At 37.3% G+C, this 14,198-nt stretch overlaps 1 protein-coding gene and 1 pseudogene across 1 annotated transcript in view; one reads left to right on the top strand and one right to left on the bottom strand.

The window, feature by feature from the left end:
* MMP26 (matrix metallopeptidase 26) overlaps window positions 1-14,198 on the bottom strand; it is a 253,853-nt gene that overhangs the window by 137,073 nt on the left and 102,582 nt on the right. The window lies entirely within an intron of this gene.
* On the top strand, window positions 4,843-5,789 carry LOC105527336 (annotated as a pseudogene).

Consider the following 14,198-nt stretch of genomic DNA (forward strand, 5'->3'; position numbering starts at 1 on the left):
GAGGGGGAGGAAGAAGAAGAAGGAGAAGAAGAATAATTTGACAATGGTAGGAGAGTGGTATTTTGGCCTGAAGTTGTAAAGGCTTTCAAGAATGAATGTTTCTCAACATGTTGCCTGTTTTAGTTAGTTTTCATAGAGTTAATTTTTTTTAAGTTTTTTTTGGTTCATATATTCCCCCTTTTTGAGCAAAAAGGATTCATTAGTTCTACTTCAGAGGAAATTTCCCTTCCTAATAATTATTTTTCATGTTTTAGAGTGTTTTACATTAAAATTAAGCAAAGAAATTAGACAAATACTGGCTAATTTCTTTTTCCTAATGTAATAGGAAACCAGATCTCTGATGCTAGTAGAGATAATCAAGCAGAGGAAAAAATAAAGTGTCATAATTTGGAAGCAATGAAAGAATATGTGAGGCCTTTGGCAATTAATTTATAATTTCACTAATAAATAAATTTAAAATGAGAATAGTCAACATGCTTATATGACTTTCATTAGGCCTATTTGATTGTATAAATGCTGATGGGAAGGAGGAGGAATAGCTGGACTTCACCAGTAGAACTCATTTAAGAATAGCTAACAAGGAATGCTGAATGAATGAGTGGTTAAATAACTTTCCCTAAGTCCAAAGAGCTGAAAAAATTAAAACTGTAAATTAAAACACGGTATATAAGACTCATGAACTCTGTTCTTTTTGTTATATTTAACCATTTTAGATATGGACAGGAACACTTTTGACGGATTAAGCTCCCGATAATAGAAAATTAATGGGATAATATAGGAGTCTTTCTGAAGCTGATTCTAGCGGTGGCATCAGTTTCTGTGACATGGAGGAGTCAAGGCCTGATATCTTCAGGGAAGTTCAAGCCACCAGTTTAACACTCAGTGGGGGTTGCATCAAGCATTTTGTGTGTTTTTAGTTCTATCCCCAATAGTATTTCAGACAGAAATGTTCACAATTTTTTATTAAAAATGTATTGACACACATTATAAAGCCCTAGCTCTTAATGTTTATAGCTTGCATTGTCTCTTTTCAGTTGTAGCACATAGTGGGGAAGAAATGGGTTTAGAAATTAAAAATAAATGAATAGCCTTCGGCCATATGATCTCAATCATGCCTAAACTAAAGCATCACCACAAGAATTGTTTATATGTGACTTTTGTTTTCTGCTGTGATTATGTGAATATGCTTGTGATGGAAAATAAATGAGATCAAAAGGGCATAAAGATGTGATAGAAAGGGTCTGTGAACAATTTAAGGCCTGACCACACAGAGGCACAGACTAGAGAAACCAGCTGTTCCTGTATTTTTAAGAATTACCTCATTAATGCAAAACATCCTTACAGAGAAATACATTAAATTAAATGCAAGAAATTATACATGAGGTATTGGAATAACAATTCAGAAAACCAAAGAAGTTCAGCAAATTCAAAGAACGTTTTTTTAGATGCTCCTGATAGGCAGAGTCCAGACAATCATTCTATCCATTCCAAACAACAGTAAACTCCAGCTCTGTTTCATGGCAAATTGCAACACTATGTCATCACTGAGACTGAGACCAGCTTTGGAGTGAGAAGACCTCAACTGAAATTGGGCTGGAACTGTAAATCTTACTTAGTGATTAAACATGATTCAAATCAGTGTGTGTTTGTGCATGCATACACATGCAATTGTGTGCATGTATGTGAGTTAACACCTGGCTAAGACTATGCAAATAAAATTAAAATGAAGAAAAATTTTGCATATATGTTGACTGAATAGAGGACAGTCTGACAGATAAAGGAAGAGTTTAGAATCCTTAGGGAAATTAGGAAGGGATAGCTCAAGTGGCACTACATAACACCCTTCACGGGAGTTCTTTCAGAGAAGTTGTGAAATCCTTGGAGAATCTTGATGACTCCAGACATCAACAGAGGTTTGAGCAGTCTTATAAGAGCCTCTACATGCTAGTCTCAGGAAAGGAAAGCAACCAAATTAATTCTGAACCATAGCACCAGGTTGATAAAGGTAATAAATTAATCTTAAAAGATTTTTTCCATGTTCTCTACATAGCAAGCTCTGTGTAAGATTATTTGGGACATTTTTAAATTAAATCCTCACAAAGATGCTAGAGAGGAATGTGATAAGGACAGATGAGAATAGTGTATAGAGGGTCATGTGGTGGTAGAAAGCAAAGATGGAAAGAAAAGGTAAAATGCAGGTGTTGTTATTAGGAGTAAAAGAAGAAGACATACACTATAGGGAGGATGTAGTGCAAGGCTAGGCATAAAATAAAGATGGAATGGAAGAATGTATAAGAATTTCATTGGGAGATAGAGAAAGGAGGTGTCTGGAATTTAAAGAAGATTAAAAGAAAGAATATGAAGAATGGAGATAAGAATGAAAAAAAGAAGATGAGGGTGAAACACTGATTCAGGTAAGAAAAATCAGAGTCAAAAACAGTAAAACATCAGGGATAAGCAAGAATCAACTATTTGCATGGAGGAACAGGGCTTCAGCAGGTCCTCAGGACTTTAGGAATGTTAAAGATTTTTCAAGTAGGTCCCAAGAAAAACCACTAGTAGGGATGAACCAGCTGGTCATTCCCACCTGAAAACCAGAAGAATGGCTGGGGATACAGAACAGCAGGCCCAAACAAGTGAAGGCTCAAAACAAAACCCCTCCTCAGAGTGCAGGCAGAAGTTTAGGCAGGCATCACAAAGTGCTTTGTTTAGATCTGACCATTGTGATTTCTGGGAGGGAGGGGCCCAAATTTTGTTAGAAAGACACAACACAACAAGTATGAGTGGACTACACTACCTTTCAAAAATTCTTCTGTGTCTAAGATACCCAAATCTGTAAAATAACTTATTAGCACTCACGTTTTTTTTCTAACAGAAAATCCTCATCCTAGAGCAAAGAAACGAGGTAGAAAAGGTAGGGAAACTACTTGTTCTTACATGCCTGATCTTACCCCAACTTCGGAGCTCCCAGACGAGATTTTGAAATGTTTTTCGCTCTTCTCACAAGTACCTAGGTGAGAACAAAGACACCATAGTACCTCTCACAGACTCCCAATTTAAGTTTTTGTCTGTAGTCTCTTAGAAAAATAGATTTTTCTCTTTGTTGAAGATTTTTAATTCATATGCAGGAGATCAGAACAGAGTTTGAGGGATTATAAGACTTCTTCGGAAAGAAGATTGACATTCAATAATCCATATTCAGCCATTCATTGTTTTATGTCTTAATTGAACTAATATGGAAAAAATTGATAATGCCTTGCATATGCTCAATGAGGTGATGAACCATAAAACAGTCCTTTACATCAGGAAATTTTAACTTCTAGTAGGAGAGATGGACATTAAACAAATATGTACGCAATGTTTAACTATACTTACTGATAAGAAGGAAGAGCCCAAAAATATGAAAACAACATATGAGGAAACCTTAAGCTACTATGGATATTTGGAATCGGCATAATTGGGAAGGATAGCTAGGCTTTGCTTAGGCAAAGAAGAGCTTCACGAGGGGTGAAGAAAAACGTAAAGACCTGGAAAGAATTCATGGAGAAATGCTGTATCAGGAAGTATCTCACTGGGACCCAGGAACTTAAAGACTGCAAATTTGGCTGGATTAAAGAGACTGAAGGGGAGAGTAAATGGTGTGAGCTGGTGCTAGAGAGGTAGGTAGGGGTTGAATCTCGCTTTACATTGAGGGCTAAGATAAGGATTTAGAGCTTTGTTCTAAGTACATTGGGAACCCTTAAAGGAGTTTTGCTTGAAATAAATAAATGAGATTTATATTTGTTCTAAAAAAGTCTATTCTAACTGCCGAATGAAGAATGTATTAGAAGGGGACATTCATGGATACAGAAAGATCAGTTAGGGAGCCTGAAAGAACTGGGCTATTACCTTATACCTTATATGTGGTTGTTTATGAGCCAATAAACTTTATTTTCTTCTAGCTATCTTAAAATGAGACTATGGAAAATTATAAATTGTTTAAATTTCTAAAGATTAAATGTTAAATAGAATAATTTCATCCAATAATGTGTCTATTTGCATATGTAATTCATTACAATTATCCTTACAATAGATATCCAATACGCTCTCTCTCTCTCTCTATATATATATATATATACACACACACACACATGAACATATTAGATTTAAAAAAGGCAAAAACTGCAATTACTTTTGCACCAACCTAGTATATTTATGTGTATGTGTATATAGAAGTTCATATGTGTATACTTGGAAGCTGTATGTATCTATATATATCTCTATATACATATAGATTCATATATACATATGCATATATACATATATACATATACACATATATATACATATATATAAAATACCCTCATACACATGGATTTATGTGGATGTAGCTTGTGATGACTGTGGGATTGTATATAGTCATGAGTGTGTTTAGATGGTATTGTGAGGTTTTTTAGTGGGGTTTTTAAAAATTATTTAGCAATATGCTCTATGTTATTAAGACCTTGGTTATGTCTACTTCTTTTCTGCTAAACCTTGAAAACTATATGAGGAGGAGATATCAAAGGAGACAGCAAAATTCTTTACTGTCTAAACACTGGATGTTTACTCTTGTTTCCATTTTTCAAATAAAGAAATTTATTCCAAGAGAAGGGAGGTAATCACATGTAACTATGTAGGAAGGAAAAAGACAAAGTGTTACAAGTATCATCTAAAAGTTGTTTTTTAACTTTATTCTTTCCTCTGCTATTCTACCTATGCATTCATAAAGCCATTGTTCTGTCCATATGAGAATATATATTCTATTTAGGAGCTGTGAACTAAGTGGAAGAGTCCAGCCCCACCGATGGTGAAAACAACATGATGAACTTGAATGCATCATATGCCAACCGCCATAGCTTCATCTTGACAGGTATCCCAGGAATGCCAGACAAGAACCCATGATTGGCCTTTCCCCTGGGATTTCTCTATAAACTCACACTCCTGGGAAATGGTACCATCCTAGCTATCATCAAGGTGGAGCCGAGTCTCCATGAGCCCATGTACTACTTCCTCTCTATCTTGGCTCTCACTGACAGTAGTCTCTGCATGTCCACCTTGCCCTCCACGCTCAGCATATTCTGGTTTAATGCCCCTGAGATTGTTTTCGATGCATGCATCATGCAGATGTTCTTCATCCATGTATTTGGAATAGCAGACTCAGGAGTCCTAGTGTCCACGGCCTTTGACAGATTTGTGGCCATCTGAAACCCATTACGCTGTTTCCATCCTCACTCACAGTGTTATTGGAAAGATTGGAATAGCTGTCCTCATCCGGGGAATCTGTGTGGTCTTCCCTGTGCCCTTCCTTATAAAGCATCTACCCTTCTGCCAATTCCAATGTCTTTTCTCATTCATATAATCTTCACCAAGATATGATGTGGCTAGCTTGTGCCAGCACCCGTGTCAACAGCCTCTATGGCTTCATTGTCCTCATCTTCACACTGGGGCTCGATGCCCTCCTCATTCTAATGTCTTTTGTACTCATCCTGAAGACTGTGCTGGGCATTGCCTCCAGAAGTGAAAGGCTCACAACCCTCATCACCTGCCTCTCTCACATGTCTGCCGTGTTCCTCTTCTATGTTCCTTTTATTGGTGCCTCCATGATTCACAGATATGGGGAACATTTATCACCAGTAGTGTACATGCTCATGGCCAATATATACCTACTCCTCCCCGCTGTGCTAAACCCCATTGCCTACAGTGTGAAGACCAAGCAGATTCGAAGAAGGATCATTCAAGTGTTCCAGAGGAGAAAAAATAGGGTCTAGTAGAATGGAATCATGTGTAAGAAGTAGAGTAAGTATCCATTGGAAGAACTAATTATTTAATTTTCCACAGTTAGGGTGCATCAGATTTTGTACATCTGGGGAAATGCAGGAATGGGTAAGGCTTGTGGGTGAAGATACATAACAGGTCATTTTTGTTCTTTATATATCGTATTTTGGAATGTGTGCATGTTGATATATGGTATCACAAAATCTAAATCTAATTCATTAAGTAGCTTCACACTTTTCTTTGACACTGGAGATGAGCATCAGTGAGAACAAATTATCACATTCATCCAGATAACACTTATGTATGCTTATTCATAAAATATTAAGTTATATTTCACCCTTGGTTATCAATTTAATAATAATTACAGTAAGAAAGATTCAAGAAGTCCTATAGCAAGACCAAAGGTCTTGGTATCTGGCATATATATTTTTCTTAAAGTAGAGTAAGGAAAAGTGTTATAGGATCAAAAATTTATCTTTATGTTTAGGCAGTTATTGGTAATGGATATCTGTGATGAAATAAAAGTGGGCATATCTGTGGTTCCTTGATGCATACTTTTTTCCCTTTCTATGGCATCACTTTTTACACATTTATCATAGTTCTAGTTTCTTGCCACATACTTAGTAGACTAATAGGTGTTCTGCCTTTACTCTTTTGACTCAGCATAAGTGACATTAATTTTGCTGTGTACTAGAGGATGCAGTAAAATTTTGCTGAGTAAAGTTATTCCTGGGTTTTGTGTAAGGCAAGTGAAGATTCTTAGCACAGAGAAATTAAAAAATTGAAGGCATACAAATGTGGGTATATGTGCAATATGTCTGTGCAGTGAGTCTAGTACATGCTTTAGGAATTGTGTTAATCATTATACAACAAAGTTGCTAGAGTGATTACTTATTCATTCAATAGATATTCATTGAATACTGATGAAATGCCAGTCATGATGCTAGACCCTGGAGATACAGGGGAAAATACAGCAATTTTCTGCTCAAACTTTGGATGATTTTTCTACAGAAAAAGATGCATACAGACAATTACAAGGCAATTACCTATTACCTTGTAATATCACATTTAATTTGTTAATACGAAAATATGCTAGCAGATTTTATAGAGTATATCAGTAAATTTCCCCAACAACTTTGGGAAAAAGCATTAATCAACATTTACATGTGAGGGAAATGAGACTTAGTCATTGAGTAACTAACTATTCAAGGTCATACAGTTTCCAAGTGACAGAGCTAGATTCAAAATATGTAATTGTATTGTTTGGCCCAAATGAATTGCATTTCTCATTTTTTACAAGTCTATCTCTCCGTACAAAATTGTAAGGACCGAGTTCAGTGTTAGGCTTTGTGTCTTCTCCATGCAAGCTCAATATGTTCTTCCTTCTCCATGGGTGCTCAATATGTTCTTCCTGCTCAAAAAAAATAAACAACAACAACAAAAATCCTACTTTTGAGTAGAACGTTTTCTGTGTTTCAGACCCCTTTCCAATAGATCTGTGCACTCAAGTACCCCTGCCAAGGAGGAATTCATAAATATACAGGCTTCCTTGTGTACACATAAATGCTTTCTCTGTGTTGAGACGTAGGCAGGCCTGATCATTGACTGCTGCCTTATTCTGAGAAGAGGGGAAATGGAGACAAACTTAATGGAGTAAGGAAGGGCAGAAACTTCTCTAGTCACACACTGAGGAAAGGCCTGAGCTGGGACTCCTGGGAGATGCCAGGTCTCCTGCTTCTGCAGTGCTTCTCCTCCTTTGCTACACCTAAGGCAATCTCAGCCCTATTGTCCAGGAACCTTGGGAAAAGGATAATACCTCAGGGCTAGTTTCTTCTGTAGCTGCTACTAGACGAGTTGCCATTGTCGATGAGCCAACTGCTCAGTGAGAGTGAGAGCTCCCAGAGAAGCAATACTGGGGCTTACTCACTTTTAAAAATGCTATGTGAGACCTCTTTAGAACACAAAATTCATCATTCACCTATTTCTTCATGTAACAAATGAACTTGTCCTGTTAATACTTATGCCATTACAGGCCACTAAGTGCTGGGCATGCAGTAGTAAGAGTGATTTAGTGGATACATTTAAGACAACTTACAATTAATTATGAAATTTTTTTAAAATATGGCTGTTGAGGGCTAGTAAAACAGAAGACACATTAAAGAGTTCATTGAAGTTCCTGAAGAAATGAATGAATGGATGAATTTTCCCCATGCCTTGTGCTATTCAATAAAACTATCTTCATAAAGTTGGTAACTCAAACCACCATCCCAGTTGGTCCACAGCCTATGTGACCACATGTTAGGCTACTCTATTCCTTTCCCAGAGCAACATTTACCCCTCCCAGAACAGACTTTCCCTTCCTAATGTCTTGCCTACACCTTCCTGCTGCAGAGACCCTGCACTATGATTGCCCTGTTTCTGGTACCAAGAGAACTCCTGCTGCAAATCTGGCTTAAACATCCACTGAGCCCTTTCTACTCAGTCAGGAAACCAATTAACATGGGGAGATAGAGTGAGAAGGTATCCTGCTTCTCTTTCTTCCCTGTAGGCCTTGGTCCTTTTTCCAAAGCGTGAGATTTCAAATGGAGCTGGCACATTCAAGAAGCAGAAATTGGCACAAGTAAAATTTATCTTTTATTCTCTCCCTAAGGAACAGTTTTCTACAACTTCAGGGGCATCATTAAATTGAATGACAATGTGAATTCCTCGTCAGAGTTATGTAGTCCACAACCTTTTCCTTACACATTTCTTTTAGACTTTTACCTGATTTCTTAGACTCAATTCCCACCTAGTAGCTCTGTTTTTTATTCACTTATGTATTTACTGTTTTCCCACCTTTTGAGTTTTTCTATTTTCTGGCTCAGAAAGAAACCCAAAGTTGCTACTTGGATTCATTGGTTTCTGTTTCCTCATCTACAAGGTATATTTGGATGAGCTCATTTACATATTATACATGTCTCCATGACGGCCACACTTAGGATAGATACGTGGAGAACTGAAAACCACAAACTGAGAGCCCAGCCCCATCTGGGATAGAGATGAAGTAAAGGGAAGGGCCATGCTCTGCAAAATCAGGCAGCACATTGTCTGGGCCTTTCTTTCCTTCCCTCTCTGGCTTTCAAACCTCTGACCTCAGTAGACAGAGTAGGAAGAACCAGTGACTTCAGGGTTTATAGGCCAAAATTAAATATTAAAATTTTTAATGTCAAGGTGGGATAACAGGACCTCACACTCCTGCTGCCTTCAGCCCAGTCATTTTCTTGGGGAGATTTGGGCCATAGGCCTACCCACACAGCATAAACGCCAACAATAGTATAAACCAAACATTATCTGAGACAAGTCTTAATTTAGAAGTTTATTTTGCCAAGGTTAAGGACATGTCAATGACACAGCCTTAGGAGGCCTTATTGACCTTTCCCAAGGTGATCAGGCTACAACTTGGTGTTATACATTTTGGGGAGACATAAGACATCAATCAATACGTGTAAGGTGTACGTTGGTTCAGTCTGGAAAGGCAGGGCAACTGAAAGTGGGGGCTTCCAGGTCACAGGCAGATTCATAGATTTTCTGATTGGTAATTGATTATTATCTAATGACCTGGAATCAATAGAATGTATTGTCTGGGTTAATATAAGGAGTTGTAGAGACCAAGGTTTTATCATGCAGATGAAACCTCCAAGTAGCTGGTTTCAGAGAGGACAAATTGGAAATGTTTCATATCAGACTTAAAGAGTCTGTTCTACCAGTCTTAAGGTCTGTGTTGATGTTAATGGTAATGAGGCATGCCTGACTTCACCTTCTCATCATGGCTTGAACTAGATTGACAGGTTAACTTTAGAATGCCCTTAGTTGAGAGGAGGGATCCGTTCAGATGGTTTGGGGGCTTAGGATTTTATTTTTGTCTTAAAATACTTAACATGCAGAGTATTGTAAGTATGTGTTTTAGGTCTTTACTGACATGTGCCTATCACTTCCCTTGAATAGAAAGATATTGCTTCCCACATACTTATTGATGCCTACTCTGTGTTAGGATTTGCCAACATCTGAGGTAAATAAAGCAACATTTTTCTTCATGGTGGATAAGATATAGAGGCACACACAGAGCCAGATCATTAGGATATAAAAAAGTCAGTAAGTATGATGAGAGTAGAATGGAACAGGCACTGTAGGAGGGCAGAGGTAGGGTTCTAAGGAAGACTTGTAAACTTTATCTCTACATCCCAGGCACCACGCATTGCAGTGGGTACACAGCCACTGGTCAAAAAATGCTTGTTGTTATGCACATGTACCCTAGAACTTAAAGTATAATAAAAAAAAAAATGCTTGTTGATTTGAGTATGAAATGTCAGCATCCTAATAGCACTGTGTTTGGTTCTGTGCAGAGTAGACATTACTGAGGAGGCGTTGCCCTTTGGAAAATACTCTAGAACTGAACCCTGAGATCACAGTATGATTCTGAGCAATGTTTAAAAACCACAGTAAGTTGACTTACTGGGGTCTGCCTTTGAGATGTTCTATCTGGCCTCTCTTAGTCACTATGATCATAGATTTGTGTTATTTGAGGGAAGGGAGGCACTGTGGTGACTCTGCCCATTAACACATGGAAAATGGAGTCCCTCATTCAATGTACTCACTTGAGAGCTTTTGTGAATGAGTATAGACACACTCTAGGTTAGTTACGTATTTCATGTCATGGACACTGGGAATCTTCAAGTTGTAAGGAAGAGAATTGTCTATTTTCATTGATTCAGAATACCTAAGGTAGCTTACAATCATGATAGTACAACACATCTTAAATAATAGTTTCAATATTGGAGCTAAAATTGTAGAAATTCAGTATTTTGATTTTGGGTAGAAATCACACAAACTAGATGCTATGCTTGTCAGTTTCTTTCATTCCTCATTCTATCCCCATTCTCCAGCAAAATGCTGGGTGCAGAGTAACTGCTTAATATATTGCTTGAATAGGAATTTAAAATGTTACAAACATTTTAATTTTTATAAAAAGAGGTGAGTCAGAGACAATTTGCTATTTTATAACAAACCTATCTTATTTGACAATGTGTTAGTCCATTCTCGCAATGCTATAAAGAAATACCTGAGATTGGATAATTCACTTTGAAAAAGAGATTTAATTGGCTCACAGTTCTGCAGGCTGTGGAAGCATAACAGCTTCTGCTTCTAGGGAGGCCTTAGGAAACTTACAATCATGGCGGAAGGTAAAGAGAAAGCAGGTACATCTTACATGGCCAGGGAGGAAGAAGAAAGAGTAAGAGGGGAGGTGCTACACAGTGGTAAATGACCAGATCTCATGAAAACTCACTCACTATTGCAACCAAAGGGGATGGTTCTATATCATTCATGAGAAACAACCCCCGTGATCCAATCATTTCCCAGCTGGCTCCACCTCCAATGTTGGGGATTACAATTCGACATGAGATTTGGGTGGGGGCAAAGATTCAAACCAAATCACACAGCCTCCTTCAAAATGTTACTTCAGTGCAGATAATGAAAGGAGTCCTTAAGACTGAAAGGTCTGGCACTATAGTCAGTTTTGGGGGAGTGAGGCATGAGTATATTTGCAAATGCCAACTTTTGGACAGTACTGGAATTGTTGGGGCAATGTATCAAATCAGAAACATTCAAATTCGTTCACTCATGTGCCTTTCTTTTTTTTTTTTTTTCTTTTTTTTTCATGTGTGTGCTAGGTTTTAGAATAAATGAGTGAGAAACAGCACTACTCTCTTATGAAAATTATATTCAAGTCATAGGGACAGATGATAGATAAATAATAAAAATTTGAGATTGTGGTAAGTGATAAGTTGGAAACAAGATACGTGAATTGATAGAAAAGTTGCATGGCTCAGGAGCTGGTGAAGACAAGTGGGTGAGGAAACCTCTAGGAGAAGGTGGCATTAGTTGAGATCTGAAGGATAATGATGGGAGCCAGAATGCCCTCTAGAAGAACAACTGGGGCCACTGGAGAAATAAGAGCAAAGACTTAAGACAGACGAGTCATCGATGTGTTTGGAAGTATAAAAATAGTAGAAGGGCTGGAGCAAAGAAGAGAAGCATCACTATATTAGTAAAGGCATGTTGAAAATATGGAATATACTGCTCAGCAAAATCAGGAAATGTACTAATATGCACAACAGCTTGAGTGAAACTTTATACGCATGAAAGATGACAGACTCAAAATAGTAAATCATCTATTCTTCTATTGATGTACAGTCCTAGAGCCATAAGAATTAATCTATAGTGAAAAAATCATATGAAAGTTTCCCTGGTTGAGGTGGAAGGGGGTTGACTAACTACAGTGGGGCAGGAGAAGTCTTTATTAAATGATTGCAATGTTCTTCATCTTGATTGAGGAACTGGTGGCTGCACAGGTGTTAGAACTCATCAAAATGTGTATAGAAACATTAAACTGTTATCATTGCAAGTTACACAGTAATAAAGCTAATTTTAAAAGGGAAAGAGAAAGAGAAATTTTCTCATTCACTAATTTACAGATACAGAGAAATTGGTCCTTTTAACTCTGAAATTTGGGAAGGATGAAAATGCTCCTCAGAACACCCATTCTTTTGGGGTAATATCTCCAGACTTCAACATAATCTGTTTTTTTCTGGAAGAGGCAAACATGCTCCTGAATCCACTCAAAGCACCTTAATCTAATTTTGGCTTTAGAAACCTAAGACCTTGAATTCTAGAACCTTCTTCATTGGCTTTCTCAGAAAGAGCTGTGAAAGGTTGACAGTTCAAGTCCAGTGAATCGAAAGCAAGCATGCTTTTAAAAATGGTTTACAATGTTAATTAGGAAGAAATTACCATGAAAATATGTTATTAAAATTTCTAATAGCTTTCCTATCACCTTAAACCATACAATATATTCCATTCAGAAGAGAAGGTCTTCCTCATTCTTTCCAAAAACTTCTGCTTCATTCTGAAATCCATTGTCCTAGGGGAATAAGAAAATGTTGGAAAAGAGAGACCAACACTTCAGCTCACCTGATCCCCATTGTTAGTTAGCAGCCTGAAGAAGCTGTGATCCAGCAGCAATTTTACATCTGGATCCCTGAGCTTCGATGGATCTCATCTATGCCACTGTCTGTCATCCTCTCAGATTGTCCATCCCATCTCACTAAACTTTGGCACTGAATTAATCCCTTACCTGTGTTTCTGTTGTTATTTTCATGACTTTTTCCCATACTAAAATAAAACATTCTCAATTGAGGATATTTTTTAAAAATACACTAAGGCCCAAAAAGAAAATGAAAATATTACAAGCCTCGCTACTCAGAATAGCTTTTACTATGATTTGAATGTATTTCTTGAATCTCTTTTTGTGTATATGCATTCCGTTTTAGAATTGACATCAAGTCTTAAAGACAATTCTTTATCTTTTTTTCTAAACATAACATATCTTCATCACTTACTACATCTTTAGATACTTGTTGCAAATGTCAGATATTAAAAGGCATCTAATATTCAATTGTACATTGATTCATCTGGTTTCTTACAGGACAATATATATATATATATTTATTATACTTTAAGTTCTAGGGTACGTGTGCACAACATGCAGGTTTGTTACATATGTATACATGTGCCATGTTGGTGTGCTGCACCCATTGTAACTCGTCATTTACATTAGGTATATCTCCTAACGCTATCCCTCACCCGTCCCCCCTGCCCCCTCCCCTCCCACAATAGGACCCGGTGTGTGATGTTCCCTTTCCTGTGTCCAAGTGATCTCACTGTTCAATTCCCACCTATGAGTGAGAACATGTGGCATTTGGTTTTCTGTTCTTGTGATAGTTTGCTGAGAATGATGGTTTCCAGCTGCATCCATGTCCCTACAAAGGACACGAACTCATCCTTTTTTATGGCTGCATAGTATTCCATGGTGCATATGTGCCACATTTTCTTAATCCATTCTGTCACTGATGGACATTTGGGTTGATTCCAAGTCTTTGCTATTGTGAATAGTGCCGCAATAAACATACATGTGCATGTGTCTTTATAGCAGCATGACTTATATTCCTTTGGGTATATACCCAGTAATGGAATATGTAGGAAGAATCAATATTGTGAAAATGGCCATACTGCCCAAGGCAATTTATAGATTTAATGCCATACCCATTAAGCTACCAATGACTTTCTTCACAGAATTGGAAAAAACAGGACAATATTTGACTGGTTTTCTGTTGGGTTTTTATACATAATGATTTTGTGCATTAGCATTACTTTGTACAGGTTTTTGCTTCCAAAATTTTGATTCTCAGAGAGGAAATTGCATATATAGATATAGATACATAGATACATATAGAGAGAATACTTTTTAAGTATTTTATTTACGTTTCTAAATTTCTTTTAAATGAAGTGTACTAAGTTGTACTCCT

Source organism: Colobus angolensis, unplaced genomic scaffold (genome assembly GCF_000951035.1).
Source record: "Colobus angolensis palliatus isolate OR3802 unplaced genomic scaffold, Cang.pa_1.0 Scaffold616, whole genome shotgun sequence".
In the NCBI taxonomy this organism is placed as follows: Eukaryota; Metazoa; Chordata; class Mammalia; order Primates; family Cercopithecidae; genus Colobus; species Colobus angolensis.